Source organism: Aotus nancymaae, unplaced genomic scaffold (genome assembly GCF_030222135.1).
Source record: "Aotus nancymaae isolate 86718 unplaced genomic scaffold, 86718_ANA_hifiasm-v0.15.2.pri h1tg000155l, whole genome shotgun sequence".
NCBI classification, from domain to species: domain Eukaryota; kingdom Metazoa; phylum Chordata; class Mammalia; order Primates; family Aotidae; genus Aotus; species Aotus nancymaae.
In genome coordinates, this window is record NW_026988570.1 from 3,084,866 (window position 1) to 3,111,778 (window position 26,913).

Below are 26,913 nucleotides of genomic sequence, written 5' to 3' on the forward strand. Positions count from 1 at the left end.
CAGTTTAGGGGGAATGGATTTTGGTACCGTGTTAACAAGCAGTATATTAACAAGATGCCAGTTTCGGATGGAAACGAATAACCCTCAGTGCTCGCTGGGGCGGAAGGTACCCGGGCCCTCCTGCCAGGTCTGTGGCTGTGGAGGCAGGCCTTGTATCTCCCTGGGAAGTGAAATGTGCCTTCTCAGTTTCTCAGAGTCACGCCTGACCAGCAGCCCCACTGACAATTAGTGAGATTAATTAGTGGGATTTGAGCTTGATTGCTACCTGCAAGAAGTAAGGATGATCCTAATTGTGAATCCGCTGTGGCTGTTTCCTATCAAAAGCCTCATTCTGTGACCTTCCTGTGTGGAGGTCTACCCAGGTCACAGTGTGAACAGGAGCAGTCGGCGTGGACTCCAAGCCAGGAGTCTGCAGTGGTGACATCCCTCCTGAGTGTCCTCAGGTAGCCTGTCTCTTACAGGGATGTGGCCAGGGACAGGGAGTAGCTCTAGAGTTGACATTTTTAGTAGTTTTTCTAAGTTGCTTGTCTCTTTTACCAACATTCTATTTTGGGTTTGCTTATAATTGTTCTCATCTCATTTTGTACGTGTGAGTGCTCCCTCCCTTTGTTGACCACAGAGCAGCGTGCCCAATCCTTAAATGTCACTTTCCATAGAACACTGCCTTCCACTTGGGTCCCCCACGGCTCACGGGGAATGAGTGGGAAACGCAACAGATCTGAGAGCCCACTCACTCCTCAGTCAGACTTGTTTTAATTAGAGCCTTCCAGAATATACCACTTACGATCTCACCCAGAGGTTATGTTGAAGATTTTGTTGTGTTCACAAAGACTAAGGTTGGAAGCGCTTGAGAAAGACAGGGATTCCGGGAGCCAGGGAGCCAGAGACAGGACGTCTTCCCTGCCTGGAGCCTGGGTCTGGTGCAGGCCTGTCTTGTGGGATAAGCTAAATGCAACCGTATCTTACAACCTGAGAGCTCATTTTGTAACATTTTTGTAAAACGTTGGTCATTTTCCCAGTGGTTGGTACCACGCCTCGTCGGCATGTGCTTGGAACAGAGGTCTCTGGAGGAATGGGGTGTGCGCATGCATGGGGTGTTGTGCTTTCATGGCTGTGTGTTAACTTCTGACCAGCTTCCAGCCTTGGTTCTTTTGGCAGTGACATGGAGGGAGAGGGTAGATAAAGTCGGGCCCATGAACTTGGAATTTTGAGGACAGGCCTGCACAGGGAGGACAGTAACACAGACCTGGCTGCCATGCCCCACAGAAATCAGTGGGAAAACATGCTCAGAGTTTGTGGGATGCCAGTGTCCCCCTCCCCACCACTACAGTAAGATCAGGAGCCCGTCTCCCACTCTCAGTTCCGAGAAAGAGCAGCAGGGATTCTCCCAAGCTGTAGGCAGGTGATGCTGCTGATATTTGCTTGGCTGAGTGGGGCCAGGCATGGAAGGAGATGAGTGGGCACTAGATGAGGTGCTTGGGGACATAGTGGAGATAGACGTGGAATGGCTCCTGCTCCTCCTCTCCCTCCAGGCTTTGGAGCTCTGTGAGTCCGTGCCTGCCAGCTGTAATGGGGGTCACCTGGGATCCTTGGGGGTGACCTAGGATGCTCAGGGTCCACTCCAGACTAATCTGGAGTGGGAGGACAGGACCTGGGCATCTGTGCTGTTATGCTGATCTTCCCTAAAGGGGTATTCTACTCTGAGGACTTTCATTTGTGAATTTTTATGTATTCACACCTGAGATAATTCATTGCACTTTTAAAAATCCCATTCCATGACTAGTAAGTGTTTATTGGTAGTTCTCATCTTCCTTTCTTACAGCGAGCTAACCTTCCGTGGAGACTTGTCTTATGCACAGAAATTTAACAAAACATAATGGAGAAACAGGAAGCAGCACTAGGCATTGTAGCACTTTAGAACATACCAGATATGAGAGCTCTAATTCTTCTTACGCCTTGTGTTTTCCACTTTGGAGATTCTGGCTTGGGGGATGGTAGGTTCCTAAAAAAGGTTTAGTAGAGAAATCACATAGCGTGTCCATATTATCACATAGCAGAGAATGATAATTTCTCTTGTTTTAGAGATTTTTTTTACAGAGCCTTTATTTTTGCCCAGCAGGGCCATTATCTGGGTCACCAGCAAGGCACAGAGGGATGGGAAATGTTTGTAAATTTACAGAAGGCAGTAAATATATACTCTGCTCTGTCAGTTACAGTATAACCCAAAAACCTTTGTAATGAGTTTTGTTACATAACCAGACCCTCTAGTCAGTCCTCAGGACTGGAGTTTCTTAGGCAGTCATAGTGTCCTGGTGATCGATGAGGTTTGGAGTTCCTGGCTCCATTAGAGCTCAATAGAGATTCTGATTAACCAAAATGATTGCATTATGTCCTTCATAACTCTAGAGCAGATTGCTGGGATATTCCACTTCCCTTAGAAAGCTGACACCATGTATTAGTCTATTTTCATACTGCAATAAAGAACTACTCGAGACTGGGTAATTTATACAGGAAAGAGATTTAATTTACTCACAGTTCAGCATAGCTGGGAGGCCTCAGGAAACTTAATCATGGAGGAAGATGAAAAGGAAGCAAGGCACCTTCTTCACAAGGTGGCAAGAAGGAGAAGTGCTGAGCCGCTTATAAAACCATCAGATCTTGTGAGAACTCACTGTCACTAAGACAGCATGGGGAAAACCACCCTGTGATTCAGTTACCTCCGCTGGTCTCTCCCTTAGCACATGGGGATTATAGGGATTACAGTTCAATTCAAGATGAGGTTTGGGTGGGGACGCAAAGCCTAACCATACCGCCCTGTGAGGACCAATTCTGTCGGCTCAGGTAGTTTGATTGCAGTGTGTAAATGTTAGTTGGAGGCCTGCCATGGTTTTTTTTGTTTTGTTTTGTCTTTTTAAGATGAAGTCTCTGTCGCCCAGGCTGGAGTACAATGGCCTCCTGGATTCAAGCGATTCTACTGTCTCAGCCTCCCAAGTAGCTGGGATTACAGGCTTGTACCACATACCCAGCTAATGTGTGTGTGTGTGTGTGTGTGTGTGTGTGTGTGTGTGTGTGTGTTTATAGAGACTGGGTTACACCATGTTGGCCAGACTGGTCTTGATCTTACAGGCATGAGCCACTGCATCTGGCATTTTGACTATTTCAGGAATGAAAAACTTAAAGAGACTGATATCTAGAATATCTGATTGGTTAGATTTTTTTAATGCAAAAACGTAACTAATAAAGCAGGAATTTCTTATTCCCAAATTACAGCCAAATTCCAAATGGATGGCATGGTAAAGGGCTCTGAACTTCCTTGTACGGTTCCATGCCCCCTAGATTTGGGTCATTACTGACTTATCCTCATAGCACCCTTCCCTTTCAACACCTAGTTCTTGCCAAGTAAATATCCCATCTTCTGAGGAGCTCCTTATCTCCCCTGCCTTATCCTGGCACATTTTAGAGACATTTTATATGTGTGTGTATATATATATGTATGTGTGTGTGTGTGTGTATACATTGAAAATAAAAAAATGGAAAAAGATATACCATGCAAATATTAGAGCAGAAATTGTTGTATTAATATCAGATAAAGAAAAGCAGAGTTACCAGGGACATAAGAGTCTGTTCATCAAGAAGACATACCATTCCTAAGTATGCATGCACCAAACAACAGAGCTGTGAAATAAGAAGCAAAAACTGCTAGAACTACAAGGAGAAATAGATAAACCCACAATTATACTTGAAGATCTCCATACCCTTCTCAACAGTTGATAGAACAACCAGACAGAAAGTACACAAAAAGTCAGCAAGAATATAGAACTCACCACCATCAATTAAGATTATCTAATTGACATTTGTAACACTGCACCCAACAATAGCAGAAGACACATTGTTTTTAGGCACCCACAGAGCATTTGCCATGTTAGGGCATGTTCTGGGCCAAAAAACAAACAGTAACAAATTTCAAAGCATTGAAATCATACAGAGTATCTTTGTCTTTTCAATAAATTTTTTTCTTTTTGCTTGAAAACAGAAGAGTCTCAAATGGTCACAATGATTCCGTTTATATAACATTCTCAAAATGACAGAATTACAGAGATGGAGAGCACATTACTGTTTACAAGGGATTGGTGATAGTTGTTGGAAAGGGGGGTGGTGGCTGTTATGATACAAGGGATAATGTCAGAGAGATTTATGTGATCAAACAGTCTTGTGTCTTGATTGGCGTGATAGTTATAGGAGTTTACACATAGGAAATGACAGAACCATATATACTCATACTAATGTCAGTTTCCTGGTTTCAGTATTATACTGTAATTATGTAAAATGTAACCATTAGGAGAAACAAGGTGAAGGGCACAAAAGACCACTCTGCACTATCTTTGGAATTTCCTGTGGACCTACACTTATTTCAAAATTAAAAGTTTACACTTTTTTAAAAAAGAAAAAATTGTTGAAAGATCAACTCATTTCTTTTTTTTATGGTAGTCTATAGTTTGGGATCTAAGAAGTATCCACGCTTACATAGCAGTAGACGAGTAAGTCATGAAAGGAAGATGGAAATAAGAGAGGGACCAGAGAGAATTGGGCACCATTCAAGATTGCTGAAAATGTTTTTCTTATCAACAAGTTTCCCTATTCCCTACTTTGGAAAAATATGGCCTAACCATACTTTTCTGTTGTTTTGATACACAATTATAATTCACAATAATTTGCCTGTAATTAATGCTGATCAAATAAAAATAAACAAATGACACTGACCACAAGAATACTACCATTAAAGACCCGTGACAGCGCACATATACCCCCCAGATCAGTGTGGAGTGCAGAATTTAAGCATGTGTTAGGTAATGACTTTGTCTCGATTCTGATGTCTAAGAAACAAGCCTGAAAACAGTAGAAGGCTCTACAAATCATGGCAGCTACTTCAAATGAAATACTTATTTTCATGAATCTAGACACACAAGTACTAACCCTGGGGTCAAGAGTCCCGGGGAGAGGTCTCAGCTTGTCTTTGATCGCCTATGACATCTTGAGCAGGTCACCACTTCCCCCTTGGGGCTGTTGTAAGAGTGAAATAGGATGCTGCTTGGGTTGACCTCTTAGTAAATTAGGCACACTCAATATAGGGAAGGGCCATCACTCACTCATCTTTTCAGCTGTATCCTCAGGAAGATAGTGGCCACTGTCTGAAATGTCATATTTTAATAGAAACCATAGCTCTTGATATGAGTTCACACACCAGCTCTCTGAGGCTTCCACCTTTCCCAAAATAGGCATTATTTTTATCAGAGCCCAAATGAACTGATTGTTTATTTCACATCCCCAGCTCTGGGCGATACAGTCGGATAGTGTAGAGTTCCAGGCCTAGGGACATAGCCATGCTGACTGGCATCTTGGGGGAGATTCAGCAAGTGCTAGCTAGTGAAATACTCTTTCTGTCCCTGTCTTTCTGTTTGGCCTGTGTGCTTTCTTTTTAAAATTTCTATTTGTGATATTTGATAGGTACAGCATACATAGATGTCATTTATATGCTTATGGGGCATGATAATAAAACAAATGCCCGTGAACCTACCTCCCAACTTAAAAATTAGAATATTCTCAATATTGAAAACAATAGTGTTCTCTACCTCCTTCTGTCCCATTGTTTCTTTCCCCAAGAGGTTCTTCAACAGAAGGCTTTTGAAGATAGCATAAAGAGTTCTCATCTATTTAGCATCTAGTTTCCCCTTTAACTAAAATTGGTACATTATTAACTAAGGTCCATATTTTATTTGGATTTAAAACTTTTTTAACCTAGTGTTCATCTTCTGTCCCAGGATCCACAGTGCCACACTCTATTCAGTTGTTATGTCTCTTTGGGCTCTTCCTGGCTGTGACAGTTTCTCAGACTTTCCTTGTTTTGTTGACCTTGACAATTTTGAGGAGTTGGGTATTTTTTACAAAGTCTGCCATTGAGAGTTGTTTGATGCTTTTCCCATGAAGATTTTGGGAGGAAGACCACAGAAGCAACATGTCCTACTCATCTCATCACATCAAGGATCCATGCTACCATTATGGCTCGGGACTTGCCGATGCTGAGATTGCCACACTGAGGCAGTGTTTGTCAGAATTCTTCACTCCATACTGACTCCCTCTCCCCCTTTCCCTATGTACTCTTTGGAAGGAGGTCTCTGGGTACACCCCATATTTAGGGGAGTTCACTGCTTCATCTCCTTGAAGACAGAGTGTCTACATAAGTTATTTAGAATTATTTTGCCAACAAGATTTGTCTCACTCACTTATTTACTAGTCATTCATTCTCTTGCTTTTTGTTCTTTTCTTTTTAGTTGATGTTTTGTTTTCTTCACTGGATCGGTTTACCATTTTTTTAATTTTACATATTAGTGGGTAAAACATGGTATTTTGATACATGTATACAATGTGTAAAGATCAAATCAGGGTAATTAGCATATTTATTACCTCAAACATTTATCTTTTGTGTTGGGAACATTCAAAATGCTCCCTTCGAGTTATTTTTTAGTCACCCTGTGGTGCTGTCAAACACTAGAACTTATTCCTCCTATCTAGCTGTAACTTTGAATCCAGTTAACCTCTTCTTATTGCTCCCTCTCCCGACTCTTCCCCACCTCTAGTAACCACTTTTCTGCTCTCTACTTTTATGCATCAACTTTTTTAGCTCCCACGTGAGTGAGAACTGTGGTGTTTATCTTTCTTTGCCTGACTTAATTTCTCTTAATATAATAACATTATCCAGGCTCATCCATGTTGCTGTGAGTGACAGAATTTTGTTTTTTCTGGCTTAATAGTATTCTACTGTGTATATGTACCACATTTTCTTTATCTTTTAATCTTAGGTTGATTACATATCTTGGCTACTGTGAATAGTAGTGCAGCTAACATGGGAGTACAGCTATCACTTGAATATACTGATTTCATTTTCTGTGGGTAAATATGCGGCAGTGGGATTGCTGGATCATTTCCACCAGTGGTAAATTAGTATTCCTCTTTCTTCGCATCCTTGCCAGAATTTATTTTTTTTTCTGATAGTACCATTCTCACTGGGCTGAGGTGATACCTTAGAATTTATTAAAATATATAAGATCTTGTCATCTACAAAGAGGAACAACTTGAATTCCTCTTGTCCAGTATGAATGCCCTTTCTTTCTCTTGCTTAATCGCTTTGGCTAGGACTTTAAACCATATATTAAATAAGAGTTGTGAAAGAATAAACATGCTTGTATTTTTGCAGTTCTAAAAACTGAAGTTTTCAGCTATTGCCCATTCAGTATGATGTTAGCTGTGGCTTTGTCATATACGGCTTGTATTGTGTTGAGGTATGTTTTTTCTATACCTAATTTGTTGAGAGTTTTTATCATGAAGTGATATTGAATTTTATCAAAAGGTTTTTCTACGTCATCGAGATGATCGTATCTCGATAATTATTCTTCATTTTGTTGATGTGATGTATCACATTTATTGATTTGCATTTGTTGAACCATCCTTGCATTTCTGGAATGTGTCCCACTTGACCATGATGTACTATCTTTTTGATATGCTGTTGGATTTGGTTTGCCAGTATTTTTTTGAGGATTTTTACATCTATGTGCATCAGGCATATTGGCCTGTAGTTTTTGTTGCTGTTGTCATGTTCTTGCCTGTTTCAAATGTGAAGATAATGCTGGCCTCCTAGAATGAGTTAGGAAGTATCCCCTTCTCTTAGTTGTTGTTTTGTTGTTGTTTTTGGTATAGTTTGAAAAGAATTGGTGTTAGTTTTTTATTATAAGTTTGGAAAAATTCAGCACTAAGGCCATCCAGTCCTGGTCTTTTCTTTGTTGGGAGACTTTTTTTATCTTACAGATTTAGTCTTGTTACTCATTATTAGTCTGTTCAGGTTTTCTTTTCTTTTCTTTTTTCATTTCATTGATTGATTGATTGATTGTTGTGATGGAATCTTTCTCTTGTTACCCAGGCTGCAGTTAAGTGGCGTGATCCCGGCTCACTGCAACCTCCACCTCCCGGGTGCAAGTGATTCTCCTTCCTCAGTCTCTCAAGTAGCTGGGATTACAGGCATGCACCACCATACCTAGCTATTTTTTTTTTTTTTTTTTTAATTTTTAGTAGATACAGAGATGTTGGCCAGAATAATCTCGAACTCCTGACCTCAGGTTATCCGCCCACCTCGGCCTCCTAAAGTGCTGGGATTACAGGCATGAGCCACTGCACCTGGCCAGGTTTTCTATTTCTTTCTGGTTCAGTGTCAGCAAGTTCTGTGTGTCCAGGAATTTACTCACTTTCCTTGGGTCTTCTAAGTTATTGATGTATCGTTGTTCAAATTAGTCTCTAAGGATCTTTTGTATTTCTGTAGTAACATTTTGTAAATGTCTTCTTTTTTATTTCTGATATTATTTATTTGGCTTTTCTCTTTTTCATAGTCGAGATAATGGTTTTTCAATTTTCATATTTTTGAAGAAACAACTTTTTATTTCATTGATCTTTTGCATTTTTTGGCCTCTATTTTGTTCAGTTCTCTGGTCTTTATGATTTCTTCCTACTGATTTTGGGTTTGGTTTGTTATCACTTTTCTAGTGTCTTGATTGTTTTACTTTTTTGATGTGGGCATTTATTGCTATAAAATTCCCTCTTAGCACTGCTTTTGATGAATCCCATAGTTTTTGGTATATTGTGTTTCCATTTTTATGTTGTTTCAAGACTTTTTATTTCCTTCTTAATTTCTTCATTGACCCATTGGTCATTCAAGAGCAGGTTGTTTAATTTGCATATATTTATACAATTTCCAAAGCTGCTGCTGTTATTGATTTTTAGTTTTATTCTGTTGTATTCTGAGATAATACCTGACTTTGATTTATAAAATTTTATTATGACTTGGTTTATGACCAAACATACTGTATATCCTAGAGAATGTTCTATGTGCTGATGAAAGGTTGTTTATTCTGCTGCTATTAGATGAAATGTTCTGTAAATGTCTGTTAGGTGAGTTTGATATATAGTGCAGTTTAAGTCTGATGCTTTTTTGTTGAATTTCTGCCTAGATAATCTGTCCAGTGTTTGTAGTGAGGTGTTGAAGCCCCCAACTGTTACTGTATTGGGGTCTCTCTCTCTCTCTTTAGCTCTAATATTTGCTTTATATATGTAAGTGCCCTGTTGTTGGGTCCATATATATTTACAATTGTTAGGTCTTTTAGAATTCACTCCTTTATCATTACATAATGACTTTCTTTGCCTGTTTATGTTTTTTGACTTAAAATCTATTTTATTTAAATTATATTTTGTCTGGTATAAGTATAGTAACTCTTGTTTACTTTTTGTTTTCATTTGTGTGGAAGATTTTTTTTTCATTCTTTCCCTTTCAGTCTCTTGTGTGTTTTTATAGGTAATGTTTTTTTGTAGGCAGCATATAGTTGGTTGATGTTTTTTAATCCATCCGTCCAGTCTACATCTTTTAATTGGGGAATTTAATTCATTTACATTCAAGGTGTAAGGCTGGTCGCCTCGCCAGCAACTCAGATACACCCCCGCCCCCTCACCGGGAGCTCGGACACACTGACCTCCCTCTCCAGGAGCTTAGACATGCCCACCCCCCCTCACACAGCACCTAGCGCTCCCTTAAAGAACCCTGCCAAAATTTAAAGGAAGCCCCACCAGGACCTGCCCGATAGCATTTTGTCCCGTACGGGCCCCACTCCCCGCCTGGCATTTTGTCCCATCCGGGCCCCACTCCCCGCCTGGCATTTTGTCCCGTCTGGGCCCCACTCCTCTTGGGCTCAACCAATCAAACGTCTCCACTCCCTATAAAACCCCACATCTGAGAGGAGTCCGTGCGACTTCTCCGGCCCCTCCTGTCGGACCGCGGAACGTCGCCTGGGAGTGGAATAAATTCGCATTGGATCTTCTTGTGCTGGCCTCAGTTTCTTCATCTTAAACTTGGCAAGAACCCAAGAACCCTTACACAAGGTTTTTAAAAATATTTATTTTTATTTTATTTTTTAGAGACAGGGTCTCACTCTCTTACTAAATCTGGAGTGCAGTGGCATGATCATAGCTCCCTGTAGCCTTGAACTCCTAGGTTCAAGCGATCCCCCTGCTTCAGCCTCCTGAGTAGCTGGGCCTACAGGTGCGTGCCACCATGTCTGGCTAATTGTTATTTTTATTTTTGCAGAGATAGGGTCTCATTGTATTGCCCAGGCTGGTCTTAAACTCCTGGCCTTAAGCAGTCCTCCCACCTTGGCTTCCCAAAATACTGGAATTACAGGCATGAACTGCTATACCTGGCCCTACATTCAAGGTTGTTATTGGGAGATGAAGGCATACTCTTGTAACTATGTTAACTGTTTTCTAGTTGCTTTGTATATCTTTTGTTTCATTCTTCCTTTCGTTGTTTTTCTTTGTGGTTTGCTGGTTTTCTTCAGTGGTAATATTTGATTCCTTTCTCTTCCTCATTTATGTTTTTGCACTACCAGTAAATTTTATACTTTTGTGGGTTTCCATGATGGCAGATATCATTCTTTTGCTTCCAAATGTAGGGTTCCCTTAAGCATTTCTTGTAGGGCCAGTCTGCTGTTGGTGAATTCCTTCAGTTTTTGCTTGTCTGGGAAAGGCTTTTATTCTTCATTTTTGAAGGATAGCTTTGCTGGGTATAGTATTCTTGGCTGGCTTTATTTTTTTGTCAGCATTTTGAATATATCATACTGATCTCTCTTGGTCTGTAAGGTTTCTGCTGAGAAATCTGCTGTTAATTTGATGAGGATTCTGTTTTGCATTACTTGATGTTTTTCTCCTGCTGTTTTCAGACTTCTCGCTCTGTCTCAGTTTTAACAGTTTAACTGCAGTGTGCCTTGGAGAGGACTTTTTTAGGTTGAATCTATTTAAAGTTTCCTGGATCTGGATTCTTTCTCTCAAGAAGGGAAGCTTTCTGCTATTACTTTATTAAATAGGGTTTCTATGCTTTTCCCCATCTCTTCTCCACTTAGAAATCCCAAAATATGAATATATGTTTGCTTAACGGTGTCCCATATGTCATGTAGGCTTTCTTCAGTCTTTTTTATTCCTTTTTCTGAATTTTGGTTTGACTAGGATATTTCAAAAGACCTGTTCAGAAATTATTTTTTCTGCTTGATCTAGTCTCTTTTTGAGGCTTTTAATTCATTTTTTATTTAATTCATTTAATTCTTTAGTTCCAACAATTTTTTTGATAAATATCTCTGTTGAATTTTTCCATGAATTGTCATGAATTGTTTTTCTGATTTCATTGAACTTTCTGTGTTCTTGTGTAACTCACGAAGTTTCCTTAAAATCATTATTTTAGATTCTTTTTTAGGCATTTTATAGACTTCGTTTTCTTTGTTCTGTTATTAAAGAATTATTGTGTGTCTTTGTAGGTTTTATTGTTTCCTTGCTTTTTCCTGTTTCTTGTATCTGTACATTGATATCTGCACTGTTAGTGAAAGTTTCTTTTTTTTTTTTTTCAATTTCATGAAGTATCTTTTATAGAGAATAGAGTTTTTTGTAGATGTATCCTATAGTATCATTTAGGTAGGATACTTTCTGTTTGATTCTGGGTGAGCATAAAAGTGTAGTTTTCGTATAATTTCTTGGACTGTAATCACTGTCACTGGTGTCTGCAGGTGCCTCAGTGGTTAAGCTGCAGTTGGTTTTGGAGGCTGTGGCATTGTTTTGCCAAAAACAAGGACAGTAGGTGAGCTGTTTTCAGTCCTCTGGGCTGCGTATGTGGCAGCTTACTCTGCTGGAGGGAGCAAGGTTGTTGGTGGAGGCAGCAGCAGACCCCATGCAAGCAGCTTTCAGGCTCTGGGGAGCACATTGGCTCTGTCTGTCATAGCGGAAGCCTTCCTCTTGTGCTGGACCACCTGTTCCACAGAGTTTAGGATGCTGCTTGGGTTCAGGTGCTGGGATTATAACTGCACTTCTGGATCCAACCGGTATCGTAACACTGCAGTTCTTTGGATGGATATGGTGAGATGTTGACAGGACTGCAGGGATGTGGAGATGCCGGGGCCCACTGGCAGGATGCACTCTAGTGGTGAATCCAGTCTCCAAATGGTGCTGTGCTGTAGCAGCCTGGGACTCGGAATGGGGGCTACCCAGCATGAATTTGCCTCTCTCGAATAACACAACTGCAAAGATGCCGGGCTCCTCCCTCTACGGGGCTAAAGGGCTGTGATGGCTGTGGCTAAGATCGTAGGCATCTGTAGTGTGAATGTGGACTGCTGTGGACCTTTAGCTTACTTTTTCCTGTAACAGGGAGTGCCTTGTGGCTCAGAGTCAGTCCTGGCTGGCTGGTTTTCTTCCCTCTGTGCTGGTATCCTGAGCTTCTGTCCCTCAGAGGGTGTTATTACTTCTTTGCTGAATTCCAGTGTTCTCCCTTGGACATTTTACTTGCTGTGTGGTTTATCTGTTGTTTTAGTTCTTCATGGAGGAGGTGAGTGCTGGGTATGTCTCTAATAGACCAACTTAATGACATATAGCTCTTTGATTTTTAATGTTAGTTTTACCACATACATATGTAAGCCTAAACTACATCATTTAATTTTGTTTGTTTTAGGGATTTATGAAAATGGATCTATGTAGTATGCAGTCATTCAACTCCTCCAGCCCCTCCCCAATTTCATATTGTTTCTCCAAGTCATCTGTGTGATTGCGGTGAGCTGTCATTTCTTGGTTTTCACTTTCTTGATATGATACTGAATCATGTGACTATACCACCTATTTATCTTCCCTCAGGTTTATTTTCTCTTCTTTAAGTGTCATAAGCAGTACTGCCCTGAGCATTGTGCTTATCCCTGGTGCACAGTGCAAGAGTTTCTATACTGCATATAAGTAGGAGTGGAGTTGCTGCCTTGTATTACGTCAGTATTCTGCTGTACAAGATAGGTCTACATTGTTTCCAAAGTAGTGATTCTCTTTTACTTTCTCCAGCAGAGTATGGGTATTCCCATTAATTTTCAACCTTCATAACACTTATGTTATCAGCCTTTTTCATTGTTACCCATCTATTAAAAAATGGGATCTTATCATAGTCTCAGATTATAAATGAACTTGAGTTGTTTTTGTTTATTCACTATTTGTGCCGTCTGTCCTAGTAATGACTGTGTCTTTTGCCTGCTGCCTAATTGAGTTATTGGTCTTTTTGTTGTTGAATTGTAGAAGTTCTTATATATTCAGCACCAGTTCTGTAAGATTATATGTGCTGTTTGCAAGTTTCTTCAGAAGTCTATTTAACCCTGTTTTGATCTGTGAAAATCAGTAATTCCTACATGAGAATTCACTGTTAAGCCAGACTTTCTGTTTAACTAGAACAGTCTTTTTTTTTTTGCACCAACAATAGATACTACTATTTATAAACTTTAGCATTTTCATGTAACAAGAGAATCTTGTGTTCTCACAGCTGTGCCGAAAGGGCTATATGCATTTTGTGTTTCAGTGTTCAGCAGCATATTTTAAAATTAAATTTTGGAGTTGCGAAAGATAAATGCAAAATTTTTAATGCTGGAATTTTATTAAAAATATTTAAATCTTTTTTTTTTTTTTTTTTGGCCGGGTAACTAAGGCTTAGACAATTGCCTTCTCAGTCATTTAATGAGCTTTCCCAAACTTTATCTTTCATTATCTTTGGCTGCACTAATCATTTGCTAAAACTTATTGGAAGATTCACTCTTTATTATCGATCTGTATTTCACGAATATTCATGTATAATCTCTGTACTTTCACCCTTTTAACAAAGTAGCTGAATAATATAAAATTTAAATTTTTTAATGGAATTATTTTATGGCTCCCATCATATGAATAAAAGATTCCTTATTATGTAGAATAACAATGAATATATCAAGAGGTGGGATTGTTTTAAATGAAGCACCTTAAATTTGAATCCACCTGCAACGTAGGGCCTCCGTGTAGTATGGAGTAGTTTGTAGGCATCTTGTATCTGTGTGTCAACATCTGATGGAGGCAGTCCATAAGCCTTTCATCCACTCTGTCTTTCAAATGTTTGCTGAATATATATGCATAGTAGGCACCCTCCTAAGTCTTGGTTTACAAGGGGACAAAGTCCTTGTTTTCAAGGAGTTAAATGCAGTCAGAGAAAATAAATGATAAATAAATTAAAATGTGTGTGAAGTACTGGTAATGGCCATGGACAAAGAGAAAACAGAACAAAGGAATGGCAAGTGGTGCAGCAGCTATTTTAGATGAGGTGGGGCAGGTTTGGCTTGGCAGAGAGTTGGATGGAATCAGAGAAGGAATATGAGAGAGGGAGGGAGAACAAGGGAGGGGACATTTGAACAGAGGCTTGAACAAAGTAAGGGAACAAAGGGTCCTGCAGAGAGCTGGGGAAGAGCATTCCAATACAAAGACCCCAAGGGGAGAATCTGAGTTTGGAGAAACAGCCCAGGGTCAAGGTTTTTAGGCTTTGGTACAGCTTTGGATTTCGTTCTGTTGTGGTGGGAAGCCACAGTGGGGTTTGAACAGAGAACTGACACAAATCACCTTCAGCTTTTAAAAGTCCCCAAAGCTGCTGTTAGGGAGCTGGCCTGGTGTGTGGGGAGGGTGGACTAGAGAGACTGGTAGGCTGGAGAGATGCTGTTGGTCTGGAGTGGAGTGCATGGGAGAGAAGTGGGTGGATCCGAGGCATATTTTGAAGGCAAGCCTGTGGGGTTTGCTGCTGGAAGGAATGTGGAATGAGAGACAAGAGCCTGAGGGATAAATCTCAGATTGGGGCCTGAGTCAACCCACTTAATGGTTGTCTAATACCCACTTACCCAGAAGGGCAGACTGTGGGAGGCACAGGAGGTGGTTTGTTTATTTGATTGGTTTCCTTTTGTTTTTTGTGAGAATGACGAGCTTAGTTTTAGACATGTGAGGTTTGAAGTGCACATTAGACATCTAGATGGAGGTTTTCAGCAGGTAGCTGGGTGCAAAAGTCTGGCATTAGGGGATAGAGCAGGGTGGAGACCAACATTTGGCAGCAACACATGGATGATTCTCAAAGCCAAGAGGGTGGATGGAGGGGAGGCCCCAAGAGAGCCTGGCTACCCCTGCATCTTTAGGTCAGAAGCACAAATGGAGCCAGCCAGAAGACTAAGAAGGAAGGGTCAGCGAGGGACAAGCAGCAGGGCTGCGGTGAGGGACAAAGCATCAGGGCTGTGGGGTCTCTGCTATAGTGGACATGCAGGTAACAGGAGGACTTTTGGCTTTGACAGTATGGTAGGGACAAAAGCCAGTTAGTGGAGGGGCAAAGAGCAGGTGGGGAAGGAAGTAGAGATGACAAGAGGAGACAGCTTTCTGATAGAGAGTCACCTGCTATAACGGAGAGATGGTGGGAGTAGGGGCAAGGGACTATGATCACAGCATGGAGAACGCAGTATGTCTTATGCTGGATGAGATGATCCAGAAAGACACAGTAGCTCCAGGGAATAATTATAGGAGCAGGTTCCTTCCAGAGGTGGGATTCAGGTGTGGGCTGAATCCCATCTTTGGAAGGAACCTGCTTCTATAATTAGGAAGACAGGCCTTGGAGAGGCACCAAGACAGCTCACTCCCGTAACACGTGGGACAGGTGGAGATGTTTTCTTCTGATGGCCTGAGTTTCTCTTAATGAAATAAGGAGGGCAAGTGGAAAAACCTCAGTTTCTCCTACTCTACTCTCAAAACACACTTATTTCAGCAAATGTCTGGGGATCGCTTCCCAACAGCAAGTAAGCAGTTGCTTCTGCAGCAGGTATCACTGAGTGTCTGCTAATTTAATTCAGTTCTGACACTGTCTACCTGGAGATAGCATGAGTATTCCCATAGTTTGAGGACTCAGTCCTTAAGACTCCCCTCCCACCCCTACTTCAGATGCCATTTGCAAGTTCCAGATTTTTACCTGTGCTTCTGGCTATAAACTGGGGTTCCCATGTTGCCCTCTGCAAGTTTAATTAATTTGCTAGAGCAGCTCACAGAACTCAGGGAAACACATTTGTCTCTTCTTATTGTGAGGAAAATAAAAAATCTCAGGATCCCCCCTGCTAAACTACTTATGCAAAAGGATGGCTTAAGCCTGGAGGCCGAGTCTTGCATCCCCCTCTTCCTAATGAACGGCTGTTACCAGCCTTATGCATCTGCCAGGTCCCCACGGAAAGGTAAAAGGCCGCAGGTGTCTGAAAGGCTGCACCCACAGATCATTCTTAAGTAAATTCTTTGCTGGCTTCCCATAAACAAGGACAAACCAGTTGTAACTTTAGGTCAGTAATTGAGGTTACCTCCTGATTCTCCACACTGATAATGTGGATTACAAGCTTATCTTCCCAGGTGCAGAACAAGTCCAGACTCATTTCTTCCACCTACCTAGAGATGACTGCATAATTGTCTCTTCCTTTTTTCTCTTCAGATGTTCACTTTATCTGATGTAAAATGTAGATTTACCGGGCACTAACCAAAGTCTCACAGGCGTGTAACCTTTTCGCCTTAACCGCCAACCTGTCTTCCCCCACTTTTAAGGAAATGTCTAAATACTAAACCTGAAAACCTCTTTGGAAAAACAAGTGGGCTCTGTGGCTCATGTTTTTTCCCAGAAAAGCCTAAAGCTGGCTTAATAAACTTCTGTGATTGAGATGTATACCTCAGTCACTCATTTTGGTTGTCACTATAAAGGATATTTTTAAGGATACAGATGGCAGAGGTGTGGGTATAGTGAGGTATGGGGAACGGGCATGGAGCTTCTCTGCCTTCTCCAGGAACCTCCCAAAGTTCAGAAGTCTGGATGCCCATCTGAACTCTGTCCTTTTAGGTTTTATGGAAGCTTCATTGCGTAGGTATGATTGGTTAAAGCCTTGGCCATGGATGATCAACTTGACCTCAGCCCCTTTCCCCTTCCTGGAGGGTGGAGGGTGGGGCTGAAAGTCCCAACCCTCTAATCCTGCCTTGGTCTTTTTCCAGACCAACCCCATCCTGAAACTTTCTAGGGGCTGCCAGCCACCAGTCACCTCATTTGCATATAAAAAGACACTTACATTTGAAGATATGCTAGGAAATAGGAAGATGACCAAATATATTTTATACAATATCATAGAAGGTCATTCATCAACTGAGGCTACAGAAAGGGTAGGAGATACTAGAGTATGGACAAGAAAGATATTAATAAACCCTTCATAGAGGGGAAGGGAGGCCACTTAGAAAATGGAGTAAGTTGCCAGGAGGCACCGAGCGCCCACTTGAGGCCAGAGGTCAGAAATGTAAAATGGCACTGGCTGCCCTGGGGCTGGTGTGGAGTAGGTGAGAGTTGGGTTTAACCAGAGAAAGTAGTAGTAATATTTGTGTGGTGTTTTTGTTTTTGTTTTGGGTTTTTTGTTTGTTTGTTTTGAGACAGAGTTTCGCTCTTGTTGCCCAGGCTGGAGTGCAATAGCATGACCTCCGCTCACTGCAGCCTCCACCACCCAGGTTCAAGTGATTCTTCTGCTTCAACCTCCCAAGCAGCTAGGATTACAGGATGCACCACCATGCCTGGCTAATTTCTGTATTCTTAGTAGAGACAGGGTTTTGCCATGTTGGTCAGGCTGGTCTTGAACTCCTGATCTCCAGTGATCCATTTGCCTCATCCTCTCAAAGTGCTGGGATTACAGACATGAGCCACTGCCCGGCTTTTGTGTTTTTTTTCTCTTAAAAAGAATAGAAATCCTAAACAGTGAAGAAACTTCATCACATTTATTCCTGTATACCTCTAATCTTAATGAAAATACATACATTAAAAAAAATAAAAATTTGAACCTTATTATACATGTGTTTTATGATTGTGTTGTCTGCCCTGCTGCTACCAGAGTTGTTTTAATTTCCCCTCGGTCCTTTTGGCAGCCACATCTGACTCTTGAGTTAAAGCCACTGAGATCTTTCTAAGTGCTCTTGACTCTTGACTTGTGTCACTATGTTTTGTTGCCCCAAAGTCGGGTGTACAAGTAATTACACATGGAATAGCATGAAGCACTCACAGCAGAGACTGCAGATGGGCTCTGGGAGGCCTGGCTGGGTTGGGAGCAGTGGGTGCAGAGGTGGGGATGAGACTGAGCCCGTGGCAGGAGAGGGCGGCTGTGGTTTTGGAGGGATGAGTTTTCAGGGGAGTGGGCACTGTGAGAAATGTGTTAGGCAACCAGTAGAGGTTCTTATTGCTTGGCGTTGCTTAGCAGGAGGGACAGTCTAGTGGAGATCAAATACCTCAGGCTTCACAGCACAGTTTTATTATTTTCTTCAACAGCATGTGGCCCAGGAGTGGACTGAGTCCACATAGGAGAAATCTAAGTTCTGGTTGAGTATACCTTATCCTAAAGGCTTTGGATCAGAGTGTTTTAGAATTCAGAATTTTTTAGGGTTTTGGAATATGTGCATATACATAAATGAGATCTTGGGAATGGGACTCAAGTCTAGATGCTAAATTTATTTATGTTTCATATATACCTTATAAAGCTCAAGTTTTGGATTTGGGAGTTTTGAATGAGGGATGCTTAGCCTGCATTTCTATACTATGGTCACCATAGGAAGAAAAAAAACCTAGCCCTCCCCTCTTTATTTTGTAAAGGATTCTTGTGTAAAAAGTGGACTGCAGGTACTGCTGGTTACCATCAAGGCAGATATACTGATTCTGGGACTAGGGTAGAAAATATGCAAGAAAAGCCCAAAGCATCTCGTGGTGCCCAAAAGTAAGGATGTGCTCAGAGAAACAAGCAAACACAGACTCATGATGATGGTGATACGTTACAGGGATGGCTAGCTGAAAGCGCTCCCATAGCCAAAGTTGGAACAATTTAAGAAAAAGCAATATTGGATTGTAGCCCAGAGTATAAAATAGCCATAAGATCACAGTGATATAAATGATGGAATAAGTTAATTCGTCGGGGAAGAGTAATCTCCTGTGCAAAAGGTTTCCAGATAATTCATGTAGATGCTTTGCCTCGAGGAGGTAGAAGAGGTAACTCCCCACCCTTAAGTGGGCTGTTCCTGGAGACTTCCTTCCAAAGAGTGCAGTATGGAAGGAGGCAAGTGTAACTACGCAGTGGAGAATCCTGACAAACACTGCCTCAGTCAGGTGATCAAGGTCAGCATCAGCAGTCCACAGTCCTAAGCCATGTTGACCTCTGATGTGGTGAGATGAGAATAGCATGTTGCCTCTATGGTCTTCCTCTCAAAACTCAACACCAGAGCACGTTAGGTATTTTGGGGTCTTCTTCCCAAAAGCTGTTATCAAAGCACTGGTCAGATATTTTGCATAATGTCCCCCAATTAAGATTTATCTGATGTTTTTCTCATGACATCAGACAAATCCTTATGGGGGATGTTCTGTAAAATACCTGACCAGTGCTCTTTAACAAGGGAAGTCTGAGAACTGCCACAGCCAATAGGCACCTAAGCAGACGGGATGACTAAATACAGTGTGGGATCCTGGGTGGGATCTTGGCACAGGAAAAGGACACTAAGGGAAAACTAAGGACATCTGAATAAACTGTGAACTTTAGTTAATGTAGGGGTAGTAGTTCATTAGTTTTAACATGTATATCAAACTAATGTAATGTGTTAATAATAGAGAAACCTATTCTAGTTCTAAAATAATATTTTTGAGCCAGAAGCGGTGGCTCACGCCTGTAATCCCAGCACTTTGGGAGGCCAAGGTGAGTGGATCACAAGGTCAGGAGTTCAAGACCAGCCTGGCCAACATGGTAAAACTCTCGTCTCTAGTGAAAATCCAAAGAAAAATAGCCGGGCTTTGTGGCTCATGCTTATAATTCCAGCTACTTGGGAGGCTGAGGCAGGAGAATTGCTTGAACCCAGGAGGCAGAGGTTGCAGTAAGCCAAGATCGCACCACTGCACTCCAGCCTGGGTGATAGAGCAAGACTCTATCTTGGAGAGGTAGGGGATTTTTTTTCTTTTTTTCAAAATGTCATGCACAGATGCTAGAAACTTTCATTTCCTCATTCTGTTTTATTAAATGATAGAGATGGTTTCTTTAACAGAATTATACATTTCGAGTACATATTAGCATTTATTGTTCCAAACTCATTTGTAGAAGTGTCTGTAGTAATTAAACCCAGCATAACCCATATCCCCTCTTCTACACAGGGTCCCTGCTGACAGGTAGGTTCAGGTTCTTGTCCCCAGAGCTGGATACAGAGGTGCTTTCTAAAATCTGCTCTCCCACTTAAATAGGAAAATCTAAAGGATAGATATAATATTTGGGAATGTGGACACAGACCATATAAATCTACAGAACTAAAATGATTTTAGCAGTCTAATCATATTTGAACATTATGAGACCTGGATAGTGCGGAATCTGTTTTTCAAAGTCACTGTGCTGCTTGATTCAACCTTGCATGTTTCAAAACCAGGCGGGGAATCGTGAGTAATAAGGTGTCAAGGAAAAAGGTCAGGTATTGATTAATGTAGCTGAATTCATTTGTAAGAATCGAGGAAACTCATGACATTTATATTTTGATTTTTTTTTGAAGATGGAGTCTCACTCTGTCACCCAGGCTGGAGTGCAGTGGCATGATCTTTGCTCACTGCAACCTCCACCTCTGGAGCTGAAGTGATTCTCCGGCCTCAGCCTCCTGAGTAGCTAGGATTACAAGCGTGCATCACCATGCCCAGCTAATTTTTTGTATTATTAATAGAGGTGAGGTTTCACCATGTTGTCCATGTCTCAAACTCCTGACCTCAGGTGATCTGTCCATCTTAGCCTCCCAAAGTGCTGGGTTTACAGGCATGAGCCACTGTGCCCAACTGGTAAGTTTTTGAAATAGATGTTTAAGTTGTAAAAATTACAAATACCTTTATAGTTGTGAAAACAAAAATAGGAAGGCCTAAACCCCTAAAAAATGGTGACTGTTACTTGTCTACTTTGGGAGCAGGGAGTACTACCTGAAAAGACCCACTTTTGTGTTTCATAAGAGGCCAGGTTTCACCAAAGCCATCCATGTCCATTTTTGTACATGGGTATTTTCCCATTGCTGGTATTTCCTCTTCACCCCATCACCATGCTGTCTTCTGGGTTGGCAGAAGGCAGTGTTGATTCCAGTGCAGTTATATGGAGTTTCATTTGTTTACAGTTAGCATCATGTAAGAAAATTGGCTTATTAAATTGGTGGCGTTTTTCCAAAATGCTGGCACCAGAGAATCACTTGACAGTCAGAGCCTTCCTCCTAGTGTGATTAATGTCTAAGACACCAGTGAGAAAGCCAAGGAAGGTTGCAAAAATGTGTACTTTTGTGGCTGGAGTGGTAAATTATATGTAAAATAGCATTTCCCAGATTCTAGTTGAAGTGACAGTGCCACCAATTCTCCTTTTTTTTTTTCCTGTAAAATTTCCCAGACACTAATGAGCTGTGTTGACTTACAGTCTAGTCTGCAGAATGCTAGTGTGTCCTGGCATTTCACAGAGTAACTGAGTTGCTTAATGATGAAGTCCTAGAAATTGGTTGATAAACTCACATTTTAAGGCATTTTTCTTCTGTAGTTTAATTTTGAGGGGTAGCCTGATGCTGGCAGCAAAGATAAATTAATGATAGGTATTCACTGAAAAAAATAGGAGGGTGTAGCAGAAAACTATAGATGATCATTACCATCAGTATAAAAATTTTCCTTTTATTGAGAATTGCTACGTGCTAATAAATTCTATTGAGGATGCAGTAAAAATACTGTTCAGTTAAGAAATTAATGTATACTTTACAGCCAATAGGATGGCTGCTGTCAAAAAACAGAAAATAACAAGCATTGACAGGATGTAGAGAAATTGGAACCCTTGTTTACTGTTGGTGGAATTATCAATGCAGCCTCCACGGAAGGCATTAGGGCAATCCGTCAAAAAAGTAAAACTAGAATTACCATATGACCCAGCAGTTTCACTTCTAGGTGTATACCCAGTGGACTGGAAACAGCAGGGACTTGAAGTGATATTTGCACACTCATGTTCATAGCATTATTGACAACTGTCCAAGGTGGAAGCAACACAAATGTTCATTGATGGATGAACAGATCAACAAAATGTGGTGCATGCACACATGGGAATATTATTCAGCCTTAAAAAAGGAAGGGAATTCTGACACATGCTACCAAATGATGAACCTGGAAGGCATCATGCTAAGTGCAACTAGCCAGTCACAAATAGACAAGTGATTCCACTTAAATGAGGTACCTGGAGTCTCAAATCCGCAGGGACAGAAAGTTGAATAGTGGTTGCCAGGGACTGGGGGAAGGGGGAAATTGAGAGTTAGCATTCAGTGGGTACCTGTTCCAGTTTTTCAAGATGAAAATCGTCCTGCAGATGGATGATGTTGATGTTTGCACAACAGGATGAATGTAGTTAAAGCCACTGAACTGTACACTCAAAAATGGTTAATCTGCAGGGGTTGGGTGAAAAAAAAATAAAATGGTTTAAATGTTAAACTTTTATGTATTTTATCACAATTTTGTAGAAAAGAAATGATGTGGGATATTGTGTGCTTGAACTTTTGCTGAATAATACTTACTATAATTACTGTTTAAAAGTGGTCAATGCCACTCTAGGGTCCTGGCCTGTGTCCAGCAGACAGGTGGAAATGCAGGTGTGCAGTGGAACCAGTCCCCCTAGAAACAGAGAGCCAGCCAGCCAATGGGAAGTGGATAAGCTTACACCCTGGGAGGGGCTCCCAGGGTGGGAGAGGGGCCTGCGGGGACACTCAGGGTACGTCAGAGAAGGAGCAGGTAGCAAAGAGGGAGGAGAATTCGCTGGATAATCACTTATCCCAGGTACTTAAGTATATTTTTTTCATTGACTGGTTCTCTAAAATGAACATTAAATAGTTTAAATTTACATTTTATAATAACTTGACCACACCTCTTTGTCTGTAAATGTATTCTGTTAGATGCTGTGGATGAATCAAAGCTTTTCTAGGGTAGCTAGATACAAGCTGATAGCATTAGCCACACTAGGAACATTAAAAAAGGGAGTTGGGATGTACCCAAGACTCATTGGGGTCTCTTTGTAAAGCCTCACATAACTATGCCATTCCAGTTTTACTACCTTTGAGTGTTGGCACATCTTTCTGTTTAAGTTTTCTCTTTTTCAATGACATGATCTGATGCACATATGTTTCTGAGTCCCTGTGAACCTTACCTTCAAGCTGTTGAGCCTCATGATGACTGGGCATTACATGGACATGAGTAGAGCAATGATGGCTAACACTTGCCCAGCACAGACTGGGTATTAGATATTTCCTATAGACTGGCTCATTTAATCCTCACTGAAGCTCTGACCCATCTGCAAACATGGAAGTAGGGGGCAGAGTGGTTAAGCACCTTCCCCCAAAGTCACCCAGATGGTTGATATGAAGATGGCCTTTCAAACCCTGGTTTTCTGCAGCTGAAGAGGATCATTCACAAAAGTGGTCCTATCAGGGTCCACAGAGGAAACCTCTGCAATTTCAATGATTGGAGAGAGTTTACAGGCAGCAGATTTTGACCATTACCCAATAAAAACAGAATATAAATCATAAAAGGACTCTCTCTAAAATAACATACTGAGCAAAGGCCTTAGTGACCGGAAGCCACTGCCCTGTAAGAGCATCTTCTCTGTAGCTGCTCAGCCATGCTCAGTGGGAGCAGCCACAGAGAAGATGCTCCTTTGCTCCGGAGAATAGCAGTATACACATCCTGCCTCCCACGCTCTGCAATAGAGAGGGGTCAAGAGAAACCGAGTTCATGGACTTGTGCTTTGGATTCAGTAAACTTCTCCCTTTCAACTAGGCCTGCCTTCCTCTTCCCGTCCCCAGTAAAATATTGAAACAAGCCCCTTCCCAAATGGTATCTACTAACAGCCTATATTTGAATGAGTCTCCATAAATTGATCAGTTGCATTTTTCCCCTGAAGGCATGAGATATTACAAAGGAAAGTCTTAAGGACCCACAGTAAAGTAGATTGTATTATTTGAATAATTCAGACTGTGTGTTGAAAATCAAGTAGGGATGACAATTTTTTTCATATAGACTCAATTTTTTTCTACTAACTGAACTCTCTAAACCAATTAGTTCCACATAGACAAATGTATTTTGGTGTGACTGCACATGTGTGCACATATATATTTTTGAAATTTCAAGTTAATATCCTGGAAGTAACGTGTTAAGACTTGTTTGTCTGTGCATATATTTTGAATTAAGTTTAAGAAATCAGGGCTGGGTACAGTGTCTCATACTTGTAATCCAGTGCTTTGGGAGTCCAAGGCAGGAGGATCCCTTGAGGCCAGAAGCTTGAGACCAGCCTAGGCAACATAGTGAAACCCCGTATCTACAAAAAATAAAAAAGTAACAGGGCACGGTGGTGCACACCTGTAGTCCTAGCTACTTGGGAGGCTAAGGCAGACAGATCACTTGAGCCTAGGAGTTGGAGCCTGCAGTGAGCTATGATTGCACCACTGCACTTCAGCCTGGGTGACAGAGTGAGTTGCCATCAGAAAGAAAGAAGGAAGGAAGGAAAGGAGGGAGAGGAGATCTGGTCTTCTCTGTGGTGGGTAAATTGGTTAGTCGGTGGAAAGGTGAATGAGGCAGGTGGGTATTAACCTAGAATCATCTGTCTGCCTTCTTCTTTAGCTTCCCATTAAACCAGATGGCTGAAGCCTAAACAGCCATTGTCAGCACACAGTGGGGCTTCCTAGACAAAGTAAGTGACAAGGTCGTCTCTTGTGCTAAACGCTCTTCAGGAAGTCAGACAAGAGGGCTAGGATAGTGACACTTCGATGGGTATCTGTAGAGGTACTGCTTGTGCACGGGCTTGAATCATAAGAGAGCAGACACTGGGCCTATCTTGTGCTGCAGGGAACCCTGGTGCCCAGAAAACTCAGTAAATCCTAGTTAAATGAAGCAGGGATGGGCAGAACATGGCCCCACCTCACATGTATGAAGTAAGTGTTCAGAGGGTATTCATTATGATTGTAGCTGCCGTTCTTAAGTCTCTCTTATGCTGGCACATCGGGCCTCAGGACTTTGTTTACAAGCTCCTCAATGAGGTATTACTCCGGGCTATTGAAGAGGCAGCTGGGCTAAGGTAGTGGTAAAGCCTACACCTATATAATGCTAAACCTTGCCCTCTAAAGCACGTTGTACTCATGTTTCTCCTGAGTATCAGAAGTATCTTTTGAGGCAAGTGGCGGTGTCCCATTTTACAGAAGAAACTGAAGTCCAAGGAGGACATACAAATGGTTCAGCTAAGCTTGGATCCCAGACCCTAACCTCTTCTTTCTTCTGTAATATTTGCCTTTAGGACCACGTGGTTCAGCTTGATCCCCGTGACCTCTCTGGAAATATCTGTGACCATTTTTTAATGTTGTAGGGACACTGGCTACTGTCAGGAGTATGTAACCCAGCAAGATACAGTTAATAGGATTGTCTTTAGAAAGAAAATAGGGTCCTAAAGTAGGATTGCTCGTATTTTAGGGGTTAGTGAAAACTCCTGAGCCGAGAAAGTTTTTATACGTATCCTATTTGTTTTTAAATCCGTTCCAAAAAGCAGCCTAGCTTATGAGGTTCTGAAAGCTGTTTTTCCAGCATAACCTCGGGGTCCTGCTAAGCTGTGTTCTAGAGAGGTCACATGACATACAAGATGTGATCTGGCTATTTAATATCAAATTTGTAGCCCTTGTCTCTTTGGGCTAGACCTGAGTGATAAACTTAACTAGCTGTAGTAATGAAGGCAAAAATTAGGTTTTCTTGAACTGCTAAAATAGAGAGAAAAACATGCATTGTTTTTTGAATCATACCTCTATGATTCTTGCCTGGACTAAATCAGATTACCATCTCTGACTTAAAATTTCAGTAGTCAGTCAGTTAGAATACATTTTTTTTTTTTCAGACTTTCTTCTGCTGAGGCTTTTTTCCATGTTGGAAATTTGTCAGTTTGTATGTCTTATTGTGGAGTAATGGTTCATCTGCACTCTTCTTCCTGTTCAAATCCAACCTGCACCATAGCAAATTACGTAACTGAAAATACCACATGGTCCTGTTGGACTTTTAAGAAACAGCTTCCCAAGGCCTCAGGGATGCAACCTCAACACTTGGCCAACATGCAAGACCCTTCAGATGGGCTTCCAGCCCCCCTTTCAACCTGTATTGGCAAAGAAAGAAAAGACTGAAGCCTGTGAGGATACAGGGTGATGGGGCACTCTTCCTTCCCACTGGTTTTGGGGTGTCTGAGGGCAGCAGCCCAGGCCAGCTGTGCAAATGAGGGAGCCATTATTCTATCAGTGTGTGGTCACAAACTCAGCTTCAGAATAAGAAATTGTATGGGTGCTTCCTTCATTGAGGAGGCAGGGCTCCTAAGTCGGTCCCAGTACAGAGCTGAGCTTTCTAAGGGTCTTGGGAAGTGTGGCTTCCATGCTCCTGGAGTTTCAGAAGCAGAAGCATTCAGGAATTAGTTAACCTTTAACTACAGAGGGTGATTACCCCATTGGGGGCTGTCATTGATTGGCTGTCCCTCTGAAGCAGCCTCACTGCAGTGAGGCAGTTACCTGTTGGCTGGCCATCTGGTGTGGCATGGTTGTTGAGTGGTGGATTTCGCTGGAGTGAAGTGGTCGTTTATTGGCTGGCCCTCTGATATGAGGCAGTTTTTGATTGGTGGACTTCAGTGCAGTAAGTGAGCAGAAGCAGGTTTTGTTTTAAATTGATGGGGGCGGTCCTTGAGCCATTAAGATAAGGTTAAGCCCATTGCTATGGCCAACCAATAGGCAGTCATTTCCTAGGTGTATGGGAACTTTTAATTCTCACATGTCCTAGAAACTAGTTCTGAGTTGGAATAAGCCTCTCAAAAATGCAGACTAGTGTCAGGCCCCCAGCCACACCCACCCCTAGGAGTGAGCACATGAGAACAGACTGGGTGGGGGTCCACAGGCCTG

At 41.6% G+C, this 26,913-nt stretch overlaps 1 protein-coding gene across 5 annotated transcripts in view; it reads left to right on the forward strand.

The window, feature by feature from the left end:
• Nucleotides 1–26,913, forward strand: part of NCK2 (NCK adaptor protein 2) — a 148,023-nt gene that overhangs the window by 76,270 nt on the left and 44,840 nt on the right. The window contains exon 3 of one of the 5 annotated variants that reach the window (XM_064371693.1): nucleotides 12,581–12,678. The exons of the other annotated variants lie outside the window; for them this stretch is intronic. The gene's annotated coding sequence lies outside the window, so the exon portion shown is untranslated. The remainder of the gene's footprint in view (nucleotides 1–12,580; nucleotides 12,679–26,913) is intronic. 5 annotated transcript variants of the gene reach the window in all.